The sequence below is a fragment of the Patagioenas fasciata genome, chromosome 7 (genome assembly GCF_037038585.1).
Source record: "Patagioenas fasciata isolate bPatFas1 chromosome 7, bPatFas1.hap1, whole genome shotgun sequence".
Classification (NCBI taxonomy): Eukaryota; Metazoa; Chordata; class Aves; order Columbiformes; family Columbidae; genus Patagioenas; species Patagioenas fasciata.
In genome coordinates this window covers 7171559-7186220 of record NC_092526.1, presented here as the reverse complement: position 1 = coordinate 7186220, position 14662 = coordinate 7171559, and the positions used below count along the sequence as shown (strand labels likewise).

Below are 14662 nucleotides of genomic sequence, written 5' to 3'. Positions count from 1 at the left end.
GTAGAATATAACTGCAGTGCAGAAAGTTGCATATATCACAGACAGTAATTGGAAATAATTATAAAATTCAGTGCTAGAAAATGGTGATGAAAGACCACTTAGATGAATGGCAAATGAGCTGCTCGAAGTTCAGGTGATGTCAAAAGTAAGGCAGTGTGGGCAAGGTTAATTCTCTTCCTTCGTGCACATGCACTGCAAGTATTCATGGTCACCTCTTGCACCTTGGAAGTTTTCCTGCTGCAATCAGCGGGCAAACCCCATACTCATTATTATTTTATGTCTGTCTATGGAGGAATAAACCCTGATATCATTAATTGCAGCTGGGGTTGCAGTGTGCCCTGGTGCAGGCGCACAGACTCTGTTCACACCCCCGTACGGCACCAGAAGCTGGACAACAACCACAAGCGCTTCTTTTCATCCTTAAATACTCTCGTCACAGCCTCTCTTTCCTCAAATTAGCTGGAAGGTAGAATAAGCAATTCTGCTTTGCAAAATGGATGTTGTTGGGGGACTTGTGTTTTCCCTCTCTGGCATGACCCTGCAGCCCCTTTTGCCGGCAAAGCTGCTGCCCTGGGGCAGCGGATCCGTGACCGCCCGGGCCAGGGTGACGGTCACCAGCTGCTGATGGGTGATGGCAAAACCCACCCTGGGTCCAGGAATTCAAGCGTTTAGCATTCCTGATGAAGTCCACAGGGACTTCACAGAATTAGACAAAATTCTTGCCTAAATTATCCTTTTATTTCATTTAAAAACAACATGCAGCTAGTTGTGAAGTAGGGAAGGTACCTGAAGGCAAGTATTGAAGAGGAATTTAGTGGTCCAAGTTATGTCTTTAAGATGCAGTGAGGAGGAGTGATCACTGTTGGGAAACAACTGATGTGATCAGTTTTAGCAGCATATTTTTCTGTCAGTTTTATCCATGCAGCTCTTTGGATAAAATAGATTTAGTGGGAGTTCCGGGCATACCGTGATTCATCTGGCTAGAGCACTTAAACATGTCTCAACAATTTGTTTCTACTTTAAACAGTATTTAAGCTCAGTCTTTCAAGTAGGTGCAGACATTATTTATATGTCATTTAATCCTATGAAAAATTTTCTTTCGGTTTATTTCTAGCTATGATACCAAAATCAGTTTGCTGCCAGAACATCAAGACCTGTTTGATCTAATACGTTTTTATGGGATGAAGATTATACTGTGTGGTAGGTCTGCTGTGGTGGAAAGCCCTTCTTTCCTGTAGACAAATATGTAGTGTCTGAACTCACTTGTAAAGCTCACTTTACAAGAGAGATGCTTCAGAGAAAAAGTTCTCATCCCCAACGTGACTTCACATGCAAGTAAAGTGCTGAAGTGGAAATTCCCTTTAGGAAAGCATGAATAGAAGTAAATTATCATTATTTCTAATGTTTTCTCTTGGATGTGATAATAAGACAGGCTTCAAGCTGGGATTTCTGGCCAATCCCGCTTTTGTTTTATTGGGATGTGACTGCGGAGTTTTTGCCGCTGCAATGAGGTCAGAGTGATTTTCAGTCTCCTTGGCCTTCGCTTGATTTGTGGACTGTCATGGTACACTCTGAAATGTAACGAACTGATTAACTATAAGGAATTTTTGGGCCACAGTATGCTCTATATTTTCCAGTCAACCTTTTACTAAGTGTGAATGTACTTTTGGGATGACAGGCCTTGTTTAATTATTGGCTCTTATTGATCACTATAGTTAGTTTTTTGCCGCCTAGCCTGTCTTTGTGAGGTAACGCTTTGCAGCAGCAGAATCTGTGCAACCACAGGAGCAAAAAGAAGTTTCTCAAGAACATCCTGCTGTGGCATTACCTCCTCCTCCCTATTCCACTGCGAAGGCAGCAGCTGAATTTGCACTCTGTCAGAGAGCTGAGAAGTCGAGCTCTTTCATATGACCCACAACCATTTCCAGAACTGTCTGAAGGGCAGATGATTCTTTTTTCTCTCTTTATAGCTGGAGTGCAGGATGCAGGCAGCCTAGTACAGATTTAGTCTTTTATGGGGAGTTTCCCAGGCAGCAAGGTTTGCTGTGCATTTTTAGCCCTACCTTGTGTTTGCATCCCTACATATAACCACTGAACGCGATGATCTTAAAGGTCTTTTCCAACCAAAACAATTCAAATGAGCAATGCATGCCTAAGTTAAGAGCAGCAGAGAAGCCACCTGATCCAAAGGAAGCTTCTCCTTTCTTTTCTGCCTGGAAAGATCTAAATGCAAAGGATCTTCTTTGTTTTTATGGGACAAGATGTGCCTGATTGTTCTGTAGGGTTATTTATGAAGTGAATGCCAAGAGGAGAGGTGGCTCTCTGAGGATCAGCGTACACGTCTGAGCACCTTTGGCACAGTAATAATGTCACTGTCGAAACTTGGAGATTTTTTTTCCTTTCAACCTACAAATTTCTAATAGCATATGTTTTCTACTAGTAACATTTTGGTACGTATATGACTCAACCAGCACTATGCAATCTTCTGCTTTAGGTCATTAAATGCTTGGCAGTTCAACTTTAAACTCTGGAGCAAGTGCATGCATCCAAACATTTTCACAGAGGGAAGGAAGGTTGCTGAATATTATAGCCTTGTTGAGCCTGTAGTAGCTATTACTTATTGTAGGGAAGTCCTCAGATGCTGTTGAATACAGTTCAAGGAAGAGTTCTCCGAATTACTACTGTTTAGACCAATAAATGTCTGGCATTTACCATTTGAGGGGATGGTCACTCTTTGCCTTCCATGTACATGGCAACTAAAAGCCTTGGGCAACCACTGCTCACAGAGCAGATAACTGAGGCACCTTCACTGCCAAGGCATCACTCACATAAGGAAATGGGATTTATTGCAACGTTTATAAATATGCTATAATTAGACCATTAATCATCTCATCTTTTTTTGCACATTAGTTGAAATTGCCTGTTCCTCTATGTATACATTATTTCACAGTTTCACGTTAACAATTGCTTTTGCCTCCAACTGACATATGCAGTGCCTGATGATCTAGAAATAAGGCCAGCCTAAGACATGGATTGTGCATATTAGTTAATTGCCAGATGTCTCTTCCTTCTTTATTGCAAAGAAATATTTTTTACAAATATTAAAATAGTGTATTTCAACTGGCTAACAGATTTACTGGATGCCAAATGGATATTAGATCAATTTCCTATTAAATGAAGAAGAATTACTCTGAGCATACAATGAGACTAGTGAGCAGCAGTGCTTATTTTTAGATGATACTTTTACAGCTAAACACTATCTTTAAGTCCAAGAGGAAGGTGCCATTTCTTTCATTACATTTTTACACTTGATTTCTTTTGGCAGGTTAAGACAGCAACTTTACAGGAAATGGATGATTGGTTGGGAGATTGTGAATCCTGGTTTCCAGGTTATTTCGTTTCTAATAAATCATTTATAGAAAAAGTGGTCTTCTGAGGTTGTCTCATTAGTCTTCATTTTTTCACTTCTTTTCTTGATTGGCTTTTAAAAAGACTCTGTGTTAAGTAACCATCATCCTTCTATTCAAATTCATGGGTGCAACTAACCCCTCAAAATGAGCAAATGACCACATTGCTATGATTAAAAATTTAGCTTTCACTATGAATATCACTCTGAAATCCTTGTTTCTAGGTGAAGAGATCCATTCCTGCCCCACATTAAGGTCCCTTTCTCCCTCCCCAGGTACCCGTGGCGTTGGTGGCTGGGCGTGCAGAGGTGCCAGCCTGCGTTCGGCAGCTGCAGCCGCCGGTGATCCCAGCCTGGGAAATGTTCTCTGGTGCTTGTCAGATGGGGAAATAATTCACTGTGCCCAGGTCGAATTGCCTTCTCACCACCACCGTGGTTGTGAGCGCAAATGAAACTTTAAAACTACTTCTGTTCTACTTTGCTCAGCAAAGGCAGCGGACTTCCAGCTACCTCAGGACCTAACCCAGTGGGCTTGCCATTTATATACCCATGTAGGGTTTTTTTTTTTCATTCCTTTTGCTTCTAGGAATCAAATATTTAATCATTTTTAAGGATTCTTTTCGGATTTCTAGATGGGTGAGAAGACATCAATCAAATTACGGGCACTTGCTGGCAATCATATGGACTTGATCTGCCTGCTGAGAGGAGCATGAATGAATTTAGATCAACATTCAACGACCCAGGAGAGGAATTCTTTTTTGGTGCTCTACAAATGAAACTCTTGCTAGTGTCTGGGGATTAAGTTAAACTGAATAGCTTGTGAGTTCCTCTTCCCATTCGCTTTCTCCTCACCGTGTTTTCTCTGGAGAATGACAGAATGAAATCTGCCCGGAGTCGCTAAAATTTCCTCTAAAACTTCAATCCATTCAAGCCAGGCTGTCTGTCCTTTTTAGGAGTCAGAGAAGCACTGAGTTTCCTCTGATTTATTTTCATTTTGGCTCATGTAATTCTAGATACAAAACCAACAAGTTTTGAGTTCATTAGACGCTCCTGTATTATATCTAGAAATAATGCAAAGTGGAAGAGAAGTTGTGATTGTGATTCATTCGCCTGCTTCAAAGTGCAATAGTACAGTGTCTCGTTTGCTCTGGCTGTCAGACCCCCAGGATCCCACAGCTGGTTATGGGGCTTCAAAGATGATCAACAGGAGACACAGAATGGGGGAGGCTGCCCTAGAACTTGTCTGGCAACTGGGAATGTTTGAAGGTACCAAACCAAGTTTGGAGCTTCCTGCGACTGCTGGTAACCTGAAGTGTTGGATGGGAAATGTAGTTATCAAGGAACAAACACATTTTAAACTGAATCAGTACCCCCAAACATACAAAGTTGTTTTTTGAAGGATTTTTGAAGGTCAGGCATAAGCCCAGGGGAGTCATGGGGACATGAAGTCATCTACAGAAAATGCCTGACATGCTAAAGAAAGCCATTGCTTCTCCCCAGCAGCTGGCAACAATCCTTTGGTGACTTTTATGAGCAATTATTTTATCCCAGGTATGAAATTCCTCATCACTTGCTACTGAGATTCAATTCTATAGTAAAGTTTCCCTTGTTCATGTCTGAGTGAACAGTTGTATTGACCCCATTGTTCTCCCTCTATCAATAGATGAAACTTTTCACCGCTTTGGTGTGAGCATAGAAGGCAGGTTCTAGGTGCTCCTTCTTTAAAATGCTGGGAGAAACCCAAATTGTAGGTAGGTTTATGTTATTTTTAGTTGGCACAGGTTCAACTAGTGAATTACCATTAGTCGTCATTGCCTCACTGATGAATCCATGTCCTTTTAAATTATTTTTGAATGTGTGCCTAGAAGCTCTAACGGGCTCCTTGTAGTAATACAAATGAATAAATCAGCAGTAGGTATCCACAAAACTATTAAACCAGGGAGTGTAAATGGTTTAGAAAGAAAGCACTTATTTAATATTAAATATTTGTCTTAAGCCTCTGTGGCAGGATGCAAACCCCCTCTCTCACCCTCCCTCCTTCATCATAGAAGGAATAGACCCATCTCCCTCTCTCTCTGTGGCCCCAGAGCCCCCTGGCAGGGCCGTTAGGAGAAGGCGGTGCCGAGGCGCCAGGAGCCGCTGGGCGCCCGCGGCCCGTGTGGGGATGTTTGGAGGCTTCAGGGGCACCCACAGCCGGGGTGGGGGTGCAGAGAAGCTTCTGGAATGCCAGTCAGATCTGATCAGCCAATCAAAACGGGGCTCTCGTCGAGACTCCGCCCATTGTCACGTGTCTCTCCGCCGAGAGCCACCTCCCCCCGCCCCGGAATGGCGGCCGCGCTTGCCTCGCTGCGACGCGTGTGAGTAAAACTACCCCTCGCAGGATTGCCAGTGTATCTATACTTTCCGTGCACATATGCACGTGTAACTTTCCGTGCTCAATACGAGCACGTGTGTAATTATTTCCTTGCACAATCGCGGGTGTATGTTCCTCCCGTGCTTCCACATAAGCACGTGTAGTATTCCGTACACATTTGCACGTGTATTAACCCTCGCACGATTGCGAGTGTATTATGAATTTACCTTCGCAGAATCGCGAGTGTACACTTTCCGTACTCACTACGAGTCCGTGTATCGCTTTAAAATAACCCCACGCCGTGTTCATGCAGTGTGTGCTCCTCCGGGACTCAGGGACGGCTCCGGCATTGTTTTGGTGAAGCCGTGTGCATGCACTCTGGACCTCCTGTTGTATTGGTTGCTGCCCCTTAATAATTTTCCTCAACTGATAACCGAACCTGTATTTAAGTCACTTTTGGAGTGCTAAAACCCTGTTTCTCACCAGTTTAATACAAGTTGTTTTGGACCCTGTTGTCCCTTAAATTAACCTCGGGGTGCCTCCGTGACAGCCTCTTACACCTTCTGTACATCTAACTCTTTGGCTGCTGTTAGAAAGGCTGCTTTTTCGGTGCTTAGACAAGGCACAAGTATCTATGTGAAAGCTGAGGGGTGTGTGGAGAAGAGCTTGTGAGCTCTATGAGTTAAAAATGAAGTTTGGGGTGGGAAACAAATTGAGACATTTAATCATGGTTGCTGCTATGGTTTTTTGGTAGCCTTTTTTTTTTTTTTTTAATACTGAGTGGCTGGGAGAAAAATGACATGATGACAGTTAATTATAACTAATCCTGCAGCGCTTCAACACAGACTAATATAAAGTTCAGAGAGTTCTACCAGCAGTCAGTTATGTCCTTAGGAAGCAACGTTACTTTGCCTAAAATAGTTGTATTGTTTCTTGGCATCTGAAAAAACCACCACATTGCTTAGAAAATATATCTGATACAGTGCTAAAACCAAGGCTATGGTGAAAGAAGGGATATTTCAGTGTAGGTATATAGGTTTTAGGACTACAAAGTGTCCTTTAAAAAACACAGAAATGTCACTCAAACATGAAACTTAGTAAGACCATGGTTCAAGTAACCTGTTTCAGCATGTTTTATATGCATCCAGAGCGGAAAACAAATCATTAAAGAGCAGAGAAAGAAAGAACTAGATGAGGATTTCAGAGGGAGGAAAACATTTTTAAAGTCAGTAACCATTCCCTTAATCAGTTGGTAATATTAAGACACACTACAGCCTGCGGTCATTGCCTTTAGAAAGGTTTGGGTCTGTTGCTCCCCTGTTACTCCTCGGTCTGTGAGATGGTGTTGTGGATTATTAAAGTGGGAGGACCTGTCCATGACTTGCTTCATGGATTATTTAATTTGGGAAACGGCACCGACCTGGAGCTTTAATGGGAGAAACGTGACAGAGAAGAGAGGAGCAGATACACCAAACTAATTCCTGCATGTTGTAAGGAGGCTGCAAATCCAAGTGCATGGGCTGGGATATGTTTCTCTGGCAGGATAGCCTGGGTAGGAATGAGATGTGACTTCAGGAGCAATGACCCTACACACCTGGCTTGGCTGGAACCTGAGACAGATTCACTATCACCCTTAAATATAACAGAAGAAAAAACTAGGGGATGATTTAAAAATGTTGAAATCTTCTTTTAAAATGTAACAAAAACCATTTCAGACTTGTTTTGTGACTGTTCTTGAATTTCAGTTTAGCTCTTTTCTATATATATCCCACTTACATAGATAGGAATCATGTTTGAATTGAATCCTTACTATTGGAAATTGGTTAAATTTAGTATGTTATTTGATATTCAAAGATGCGGACAAGTGCAATTTCAGGAAGTTATGAAAAGCTTGGTAAGGTGATGGAAAAATGTGTATAATGTGTTTATTTTGTTTGTGTGTATGGACAGACACTCAGGCATTTGCAAAGGTACACAAGGTGCGTCCACATTCTGAAGAGCGCTGTGATGTTTTGGCACTAAACAGGGAGCCCCTGGAGAAGGAGAGAGACCTGGTCTTAAGGGAAGGCTCTTGGCTGGGGTGAACATCCCTCTCATCTTTGGTTCCTTAGGCAAAAAGTGATGACTGCTTTGTAGTGCAAGAGAAATCAGAGAAATATTGTGAAAAATGTGGCTGAATATTAAGCTGTTGACTGAATTTCTGCTCGTTCTTTCATCATGTTTCTGTTCTAGAATTGTACATTTTCTTTTTGTCTTCAAAATCGCAGGTATCTATAGTGTGAACACTTTCCTATTTCGTGTTGACAGGGAATTTAATCACAGTTCATTTAAATAATAAATTGTAGCAAGGTGTTCTGCACTATTATTAAGGCAGATTTTTTTCTAGTGTTAGCAATGCTTAGTGGCTTTGTAAAATATTCACAGGATAAAAGTAAAGTCTGGTAGTAAGTGAAAGCTGTTTATTATGAGTGTGGCTGAGTCAAGCCAGATTTCTGCAGTCTACATGCAAAAACCTCTTGCCACCACTCACGTGTTTGGAGTTACCCTTTGTCTCCTGTTTGGATGCTCAGACGTATGTGAGAGGATTCAAGCTGCTTGAGGCAAAGCCCTTCTTGGGAATCTCCTATGATGGTGCGTTATCTGCAGAGCCCCAAGTTGTGACTGAGGATGATAGGCAACTAAATAGCATGTTAAAAATAGCAAGTCAATTTAACATCAGCATCAGAATGCGATTATTGATTGTGTTGAGCAAATCCCTTACATTGTATTCAACACTTAATTAAAGCAGTGGAAGAGAAGAACTGAAAAAGAGGTTAAAAAAACCCAAAGCAAAACTGAAATTATAAGAAAATATCCTGAATTTTAGTTTTCTGCTCCATAGTCATTGATAGATTTCAAATTTAGTAATCAGTCACTAGCATGAGCCTTCTTCATCTCTTATTATCACCTTTGTTACTAAACAAGTAGTGTCTCAGGACGCAAAAACGTTACTACTTGACAGATTCCCCAGCTGCTAAACTATTGCAGTGACTGTTTGCGGGAAAGCCCTTGTTCAAGCAGACACTCGCTGCGCTTTCTGTAAAGCAAGACTCCAGTCACGGAAGGTTAAGAGCTCATGAAGTGTCTCCACTGGAGCTTTCCTTGTCCAGCTGGGATCCCTGCCCTGCTGTGGCTGGTGAATGGGTGGCAGATGTGCTGCTTCAGCCTGCACCCTACTCCTGTTTTTCTTTAACCAGCACTCCATTGTACTTACAAAGGGCTTTCTCTTACATGCTAATAAACATATCTTGTTTCCTTGAACATCAACAAGGGTGTCACATTTTCAAACTCCAGGTACTCGAGCCAGTAAGATAATTGGCCTTTTGCAGTAGGTCTGGTCTGTGCTATAATTCATAGTGATTATGTATTTCGTAAATATTCCTCCATCTTGAGGCCATCATTCATCAAAAGGTCTGATCCTGCATTCTCAAAAATAACACTCAAGGTGATCTTGAGATTTGGACAGGGCAAATGATTCAAGGAAAAAGCCCTTGTACAGATCAAGTCTGTATGAGAGCAGGTACCGTTTTCTGATCTTCATGCACCAGTATGGATCTAGTTGTGTTAGCAGACATACAAACAGATGGTGCGTCCCAAAAGGTTCTAGAGTACAAGTAGGTAATTCTCTCTTTTGGTGGAAGGAATGTGGGACGTTGGGTCTTAAGTCTAAATGACAATGTATCATAATTATTTTGTAAAAACCAGTGATATTTTTCACAAACCCACTCTGCTGGAGTGTGAATAATGTAAATGTGCAGATGTTTTTTGTAGAAGTTAACTCGCTCTTGGAAAACTTGTCCATGTGTAGAACAGTAGGGGACAGCTCTGGCCACGTGGCAGTTGTTTGTCATAGAGCTTGCTGGCTACAGAAAGGGAACCTCAATCCTCCCCGAACACTTGGGTTGCTGATGTATCTGCAAAAGAAGCCGGCCAAGACCAGTCAGTCACGGTGGAAATGTTCTACTCTCACTCCCGTGATCAGAAAAGCTCTTTGATTGCTCTATGTTAGTGTGTGATTTGGCGTTTTTTTCTTTCCCTGTGTAATATTCAACAGCTGTGATCCCCTGTGGTAGGGTGCACAGTGGGGAGTGAGAACAGGAGAGTTGAGCAGGAGTGAGTCTCCGTGCGGTGGGTAGGGAGCCACTGGGTGATGCAGTGGGGTTAAATCTCCACTGCTAATTAGCCCACATGTGCAATTTACACCCTCCACTACCTGTGCCTTGAACTGTAGTATGTAATCAAAGTCGTGGAGAAGAGTGGTTGTGCGTCCCTTAGGAAATGCCGCTGTTTGAGGGACACGAAGAGCAGAACTTGGGCGGAGAAGAAGAAGAAGGGACAGCTGGTGGGTGGAGAAGAGGGGGCTGGTGTGCTGATCTGCATGTCCAGCAAAGTCTGCACCGCAGGGAGGGTGGATTTCAAACCCTGGCTCAGCAGCTGTGTCAGGTTCGGGCAGGGCTGCACACTGGGATTTGGGGTACTGTACTCACTAATGGGTCATGGGCTTGGACTTAAAGCAACATTAAGACTGGCTGTAACTATTCTCAGATGTATACTCTAACCAGAATGTTAGTAAAGATAAATATCCTGCCTGTATGCATTTCTTCCATTATTAAAGAAGTCATCATCTAAGGATATGTTCACAACAGGACTGCCATAAATTACACTGGTGTCTTGATAACTCCATAATTAAAAATAAATTATGTTTGGTCCTTAATAGGACTAGTATTAAACTGAATGCCTGTTTAATCGCTGTTAAGTCTGCCACAAAGAAATGACACCGTGAGAAGTGTGAATGAATGATATCCTTTTCCCCCCCTCCCTGTTTCTAATTACACACGATGGCACTTGCAGCGTCCCTGGTGAATGCACAAAATTGGTGCAGCGGGGGAAATGCAAGCTTCCGTATGCTGCAGTCTGTTCATTAGCATCGATTGCTGAGGCGCTGCCCCTAAGGATGAGGGGATAATTTCTTTTTCCTCAGGTTCTTATAATCCCAGCTTTTAATAGACTATTAAAAATAACTCCTAAACCTCGGTGTAAATTCTGGAACAATGAGAGATTCAAGAAACTCCTTGTAACCCACCTTTCCATGAGGCATTAAAGCCCAACTAACCACACCTCCTCCTGCATGTACCGCTTGTGTAGAGCTGTGCCTTTAGGATGCAGGTCCACTGGGGCCGGCGTTCATTAGCTGTTTGGCTGCTTCTTTTCTCTGGTGCCATTGACTTCAACATGAAAGCTGATACTGCTACAGTAAGATGTCATACTTTATATATGGAAAACGCTGTTATTTGTAGTTATAATATCTTGGTGAAGATGACATAGTTCACGAGTTTCTTTTCTCCTCTCTTTTTGTTCCTCCTGAGTTGTACTAGCTTTTGTGGTACGGTGTAAAAACATCACTACCACCACGCCTACAAAGTCTTCATTATAACAAAACCTGGAAACCTGATCAATTCATCTAACTGGCTTTGATCCGATTTGTAAAGTTTCTTTTATTAACTTTAGGTACAGGAATAAATGCTGAGTATTGGTGGAAAGTGTTCAGATTTCCTGAAAGTTCAAGATTAATTATTATAGCAAAAATTGCACCTAAGTTATTTTCCTTGGTTTAGTTTTTTGGTATCTTCTTCTTTTTAAAAAATGGCCACCTAAAGAAAGAATAAAATTTAAGCCCAGCTATCTTAAGTAACAAATCATAGTATGTGCATATTAATGGTAGAGTGAGAAAAATCCCAGGTGAGCCCTAGTTTCAGTAGCTCTTCATCTGCATTACTCTAGTAACTACTTTTAGCCAACATAAAAGTTGATACAGAAGACTTCCTAACAAATGGGGAATATATAGATAGGGACATTTTGTAACACAGTTTGCTCACTTTCCATTAATGCTGTAGTGAGAGGCTTGTTATCTTGTACCATTTTGCTCTGAATTTTTGCTTCCTAAGAAACAGACAATAAACTTGGTGATGTATTTTTACGCAAGCTTTCCTCTTTGTTTTGAAGCCTGGAATTCCGTGTTTTGAAACTGTTCTCTGTTCCTTTATAAGCTTTATTCCAGATGCCGTGCAGGCAGGTAGGTTCACATCCCCAAGGTACTGAGTACAGAAAAAGACGGCTTCTTTGCCCATCTTGCTGAAGATAGACCTGCCTGTAGTCGGTGGCTTTCTGCCCAGCTCTGCTGGAACTGGCTGTTGCATTGCAAAGCTTGCCAAAATTTTGCACAATAACAAGCTCCAATCTACATAACACCTGGCCTGTACAAACCAGGTCATTATGAACCTGATCCAAGCTGTCATTCAAGTGGCTTTGTTATTCCCTTCTTAGGCTGAGCTAGTCATCCATGAGCAAGAGCTGGATTAATGCTTCCAGTACTCACAGTACCTGGGTACCAGTTTTCTGTCTTTGAGCCCCACAAAGCAGGTGAGAGCCATGTAATAAGAGGATCACAAAGAGTAGGAACAAGAAGAAACAAGTGATCTGGGCTGAAAAACAGCCTAACAGGTTACTTTGAGTTCCAAGCTTCTTCATGCTCGACATTTGTGCTTTTATTCCCCTGTTGCTGCTTCTTGGTCTCTTACTCCAGCTTTTCTACTCAAATTGAGAAAAGCAGTTTGTTTCATGTATTTCTTACATATTCACTCCATACTCACTTCTTACACATCATTTAGGTAAATACAAGTCCTCCATCAAGATTTTCTGGAAAACTGAAGTCTCAAGGAAGAGAATTAAAGCCAAACTGTGCGCTGAGGGGAGCCAGCGCTCAGCTGGCTGTAGGACAGCAAGGACTCTTCATTGCTGCTCTTGGGGCTTCTGCAAACTCTACATTGGCAAATTAAGCCAAGAACTGCAGCAGTGCAGTTTCCTGGCTGCTTCAACTCCAGGTTAAGCATGGGGTGCAAAATGCAGCTATTCCAGCAGATGACAATGTGAGGACTGTAGGAAAGGAGACAGAGTGTAACTGCCCATAGTCCAGGGCCAGTCAGGAGAAAGAGAAGTGTCGCTTGTGAAAATCTCCTGACATTTCAAGAGGTGTTTTCTATTCTGTGACAGACAAAAATGAGACCTTTAAGAACTTTCAGTGGAGAAACGAAGCAGGGAGCAGAGAAGCGAAGCCGGGGCTGGTGCAGCCCCAGTGCGTGCCCTCTGCTCCTCATGTTGGGCATTTGTGGTGGGGCTCTCTGACCTGAGAAACACCCGAGAGAAAACCTTTTCAAAACATACTGTTTTGGGCAAATACAGCTTTTCTCACACAATGTATTTTGGAGCATTCCTTGCTACCTGGGATGCAGTCATTGGTGGACTTTCCTTCCCCAGTAAACTTGCAGGATGATGCCTAATCATTGATGAGAGAAATGGGCAGAACTGAACCTGGAGGCGGAAAACTTTTGTTTCAACTTCAGTTGCGGTTTTTACAGCTTGTGATAAATATCATCACATCTCTCTGCCTTCATTTGAAGGTTGTTGAAGATGGCCCTGCTCACAGCAGGGGAGGTTGGACTAGATGACCTTTGAAGGTCCCTTCCAACCTGAACTATTCTATTATTCTGTAATCTTTTGTCTGCTGTTTCTTGTCTTTGTAAGATGTAAGCTCTCTGAGGCAGGAACACTTATTTGTTATGCACAATGTAACACAACAAAGTTCTGTTTTCATTTGGAGCCTGTAGATGCTATGGTGATATGAACAATCCTTGCATTAGGATTTCCCAATATTTAATATTTCTGCAAAGAAAAATGAGAAACACTAGTGACACAGCTATATCCATTAAAATGTTATAGACATTGTTCTTGTTGAATGGAAAACATCTGCTGAGCTAATTTTCGGAGCCCGAATAGGTTATCCCTGGGGTATAGTGTTAGCGCAAAGGTCATGTATTAAAGGGCCCTATTGTCACTCATTTATACCGGCTCGTGTCAGTGGAGTTATTTCTCATTCTCAGTAGTCATAATTAGTTTCACACACTGCACAGTGTGAGGATGAACCTGCTTTAACAATGCAGAAATAAGAACTGTGTGAAGCTGGAGTGAATGTTGTAGTAATGTCATTGTGTGTACAGTCACCTAGTACTTGCAGAGCTGGGTATGTGCATTAATTTGTCCTGAATAACACCTAAACTTCCTGACTGGTTGTATAAAAAAGTATTGGTTGCACTGAATAATGCCTAGTTGAATTTTTAAACAGCGCAGATAAACTAAACTGAAATCATTCACTGCAGGTATTTAAAAAGTGATGGATTCAGTACCCACCCTGCCTCCTCTTCCTACGATCGATAAATATTCCCTCCTTAATCAAGGGCTTCAGCCAGTTTGGTGATCTCTTACACTAATTAAATTCCTGAAAATATGACTTAGATGACTTTGAAAGTCAATGGGAGTAATGTTCCTCGGGCAAAGCTGGTAGAGAATGTATTAGTGATGATCTCAAGCTGCGCCAGGGAAGGTTTAGATTGGATATTAGGAAACATTTCTTCACAGAAAGGGTTGTGAAGCCCTAAAACAGGCTGCCCAAGGCAGTGGTGGAGTCACCATCCCTGGAGGGGTTTAAAAAGTGTTCAGACGAGGTTCTTAGGGACATGGTTTAGTGCTGGAGTAGGTTATGGTTGGACTCGATGATCCTGAGGGTCTCTTCCAACCGAAATGATTCTATGAGTCTATGATTCTATCTCGTTATGAATCACTGGAAGTATCCTTAAAACTGCACAGCCAACAGGATGAGGGGGTTGGTGAAAAACCCAATATTGGGAATTTAGGGTGGGCTAAACATAAAATTAAACCCCATATTGCCTAATTTTGTAGAGCTACTGTGTATTTAATAAGATAAGTGGAAAACTCCGTCTCTGTTTATCTAACAGCCTAAGAAACAACTT

The 14662-nt window shown here is 42.0% G+C and overlaps 1 protein-coding gene across 2 annotated transcripts in view; it reads left to right on the top strand.

Moving 5' to 3' along the window:
• Nucleotides 1-14662, top strand: part of THSD7B (thrombospondin type 1 domain containing 7B) — a 370487-nt gene that overhangs the window by 39245 nt on the left and 316580 nt on the right. The window contains exon 1 of one of the 2 annotated variants that reach the window (XM_071810742.1): nucleotides 5693-5763. The exons of the other annotated variant lie outside the window; for it this stretch is intronic. The gene's annotated coding sequence lies outside the window, so the exon portion shown is untranslated. Of the gene's footprint in view, nucleotides 1-5692; nucleotides 5764-14662 lie in introns of those variants that run through there. 2 annotated transcript variants of the gene reach the window in all.